The sequence below is a fragment of the Balaenoptera acutorostrata genome, chromosome 8 (genome assembly GCF_949987535.1).
Source record: "Balaenoptera acutorostrata chromosome 8, mBalAcu1.1, whole genome shotgun sequence".
Taxonomy (NCBI): domain Eukaryota; kingdom Metazoa; phylum Chordata; class Mammalia; order Artiodactyla; family Balaenopteridae; genus Balaenoptera; species Balaenoptera acutorostrata.
This window is the reverse complement of record NC_080071.1, coordinates 24,593,729-24,597,914: the sequence shown is the minus strand read 5'-3', so window position 1 is coordinate 24,597,914 and position 4,186 is coordinate 24,593,729. Positions and strand designations below refer to the sequence as shown.

At 34.4% G+C, this 4,186-nt stretch overlaps 1 non-coding gene across 1 annotated transcript; it reads left to right on the top strand.

Annotated features, from left to right (window-relative positions):
* The first annotated feature begins 303 nt into the window (after positions 1 to 303).
* On the top strand, positions 304 to 413 carry LOC114238066 (U6 spliceosomal RNA). Its single transcript, XR_003623494.1, has one exon. It is a non-coding gene; the product is annotated as a U6 spliceosomal RNA (small nuclear RNA).
* The last annotated feature ends 3,773 nt before the right edge of the window (positions 414 to 4,186 follow it).

Here is a 4,186-nt window from a genome sequence, read left to right as displayed (position 1 = left end):
CCACTATTTCTCTTTTTTAAAAAAAAATTAGAAGGGATAATTTTGTTGACATACTAAATACAATTGTCTATAATGGATAGCATTAACATTTATATATTGATATGTTAATAGAGAATTAGAGAATTCGTTTTCATAATCCTTAATCAGTATTGTAGAAATCTGAGTCCATAGAAAGATATATGAGATTTCAGTTATTGAAGAAGATACACCATGAGGTGTCTACAACATTTTAGAATGAGTGATGTAACTTCCATTCTTTTCTTTTGGCTTTGTGATTTTCATTGTTTAAAATTATGCAATGCTGTGCTCACTTTGGCAGCACATATCTAATAGTAAAATTGGAATGATACAGAGAAGATTAGCATGGACCCTGTGTAAGGATGACATAAATTCATGAAACATTCCGTATTTTTTAAAATAAATATTTTGCTATATATGAACCTCATGGTAACCACAAACCAAAAAATTATAATGAAACAGAAAAAAAGAGAAAGAAATCCAAACATAACACTAAAGATACTCATCAAATCACAAGAGAATAGAGCAAAAGAAGAAGAATGGAACAAAAAGAACTACAAAAACAACCAGAAAACAAATAATTAAAGGACAATCAGTATATTTCTATCAATGATTACTTTAAGTGTAAATAGACTAAATGCTTCAGTTAAAAGACATAGAGTAGCTGAATAGATAAAAAGCAAGACCCATATATATGCTGTATATAAGAGACTCACTTCAGATCTAAAGACACACACAGACTGAAAGTGAGGGGATGGAAAAACATATTCCATGCAAATAGAAACAAAAATAAATCTGAGGTAGCAATACTTATATTTGACAAAATGGACTTTAAAACAAAGACTGTAATAGGAAACAAAGAAGAACATTATATGATAAAGGATTAATCCAATGAGAGGATATAATTGTAAATATATATGCACACAACATAGGAGCACCTAAATACATGAAACAAATATTAACAAACACAAAGGGGAAAATTGACAGTAATGCAATAATAGTAGGGGACTTTTAACATCCCATTTACATCAACGGACAGATTATCCAGACAGAAAATCAACAAGGAAATACTGGCCTTGAATGACACATTAGACCAGATGAACTTAGTAGGTGTATATAGGACATTTCATCTAAAAGCAGCAGAATACACATTCTTTTCAAGTGTGCATGGGACATTCTCCAGTATGGTTCACATACTAGTCCAGTCTCAATAAATCTAAGAAGATTGAAACTCTATCAATCATCTTCTTCAACCACAAAGGTATGAGACTAGAAATCAACCACAAGGAAAAAAAAAACTGTAAAAAACACAAACACATGGAGGCTAAACAATATGCTACTAAACAATCAATGGGTCACTTGAAGATATCACAATATATCTGGAGACAAATCAAAATGGAAACATAGTGATCCAAAACCTATAGGACACAGCAAAAGCAATTCTAAGAAGAATGTTTATGGTGATACAAGCCAACCTCAGGAAACAAGAAAAATCTCAGATAATCTAATCGTACACTTAAATAAGGAACTAGAAAAAGAAGAAACAAAATCCAAAGTTAGTAGAAGAAAATAATAAATTCAGAGTGGAAATAAATGAAGTAGAGACTTAAAAAGCTACAGAAAAGCTCAATGGAACTAAGAGCTGGTTTTTGAAAAGATAAACAAAATTGATAAACGTTTTGCCAGACTCAACAAGAAAAAAGAGAGAGGGCCCCAATAAAATCAGAAATAAAAGAAGAGTTAAAACTGACACCACAGAAATACAAAGGATCATAAGACATCACTACAAACAGTTGTATACCAATAAAATGGACAATCTAGAAGAAATGGATAAATTCCTAGAAATGTACAATCTCCCAAAACTGAACCAGGAAAAGATAGAAAATATGAAGAAACTGATTTTCAGTAATGAAACTGAACCAGTAAAAAAAAAAAACCAAAAAAAAACCTCCCAACAAACATAAATTCAAGACCAGATAGCTTCACAGGTAAATTCTACAATACATTTAAAGAAGAGTTAACACCTATCCTCTCAAACTATTCCAAAAAAATTTCAGAGGAAGGAACACTTCCGAACTCATTCTGGAGATCAATATCACCCTGATATTAAAACCAAAGAGATCCCAAAATAGAAAATTGCAGGCCAATATCACTGATGAGCATAGATGCAAAAATCCTCTACAAAATATTAGCAAACTGAATTCAATAATACAGTAAAAGGATCATTCACCATGATCAAGTGGGATTTATTCCAGGGATGCAAGAATGTTTCAATATCTGCAAATCAATGAAGGTGATACATTACATTAACAAATTGAAGATCAAAAATCATATTAACATCTCAATAGATGCAGAAAAAGCTTTTGACAAAATTCCACATCCATTTATGATAAAAACTCTCAACAAAATGGGCATAGAGGGCACATACCTAAATATAATAAAGGCCAGATATGATAAACCTACAGCCAACATCATACTCAATGTTGAAAAGTGGAAAGCTTTTTTTTTTTAATCTGCTTTTTATTCTCTAATCTTTAATTAATGTTTGAACATTACATTCCTAGAATAACTCCACTTGACGTGGGGTATTAGTCTTCCTCTCTACTACCTCAGTGAGTTTTCACCTCACAGGATCCCCACTTCCCTACTCTCTAGCTGGAAAACCAGGGTTTTATTTCTCCCACTCTGTTGCACACTGTTAATAATTGTGACTGCATTTGAGACCAAGTGTTGAGAGGATGGAGAGAGGAAAAAAAAGTGGTAAAGATTCTCTTCACACTTTGGGGACCACAGTTCCTCTGGACAGAGAGAAGGGTTCACATCCTTTAGAGTTTTTGGAGCCTGCTCAAATATTGATTTCATTGCTGTTCCCACATCCATGGGAATGCCTGGGGCTAGAACAGGGGAGGATGGATGAAACAAAAATATAGGGGCTTTCCTTCACTCTTCGTGACCCCTCAGAGCTTCCTTTGTCACTCCTCAGATCAGGGACGGAGGCCTCCCCTTGGCACACTTTCTGTCCACACATAGTGAGTAGTTACAGGGTTCAAATTTCCTTTGAGTCCAGCCTGGGAACCACCAGAAGAAAATGAAATGGGAGACTCCCCTCCAGTTCAGTGGTACTTCAAATTATGGTTTCCTTCTCCAGTCCACCTGCTCTTATTATTTTTCAGAGTCCTCAGAGGGCTTCTGCATGCTTTGTATTGAGATTCTAGCTGCATTTCAGTAGGAGAGACAGAGTGAAAATTTCTTACTCCATTTTACCCAGAACAAGGACTGACACAGGTTCTTTTAGGTAAACATAGTAAATGAAATACCTTTCATACCTCTGAGTAGAATATATTTACTGTTAATATTTTACCTTAAAATGCATTTTGATCTTCAGAAGTTAAAAGGGTCATTCCTCTGTATAGTTAAACTATACAGATTTTTTATCTGCAAACTTCTGTCCTCAGAAATTACAGCAGAAAAAATGCATATCATAGATTTTAAAATAATGAATCAGAGTCATAGATCAGACTACATATATAACAAAAATCTGACATCTTTGTAGTTTAGGAGTTTGAAAATAATTGCATTTCCCTGAATTCTCATTAATAAAAACCATTTATTATTGGGAACAGCTTATGAGCCTATCATCAGATGCAGTTCATTATGTGGCCTTGCATTACTATTATCCATTTTGGCGTAGCCTAACTTATCTTAGCAGGGTTGGAACTTTTGCATTGTCATCATCTAAGTGCTTTTTGTGAGGTAGCAGGGTGATGGTGGAAAGAAGCAATATGTTTGGAGTGTGAGCGAACACTCAGACTTGAATTTTCCTCTTGAAAGGAGTTATTTCCCATCTGGCACTTTTTAGCTAAAAATATTAGATGCTTGTTTTGACTATTACCTCTGTTGCTGAGCTCTGAGTAAAGAAAAAATTTAGGTATCTGTACATTGGAGGATTTTTAGGTTCATGGGAACTGCAGACTACCTGAAGAAGTATTTGGCATGCCTGGGCCTAAGTTGTCCAGGATCTACAAAATGCCTATGAGCAGAACTTCCTGGATCAGGCAGCACAGTGCTGAACAAAGAGAATGAGCTAGAACACCTGGATTCTAGACTTCGTTTTACCATAAAACAATGCCGGGTTAGAATTTTCTAACACTTAAACCCCCATTGTCTC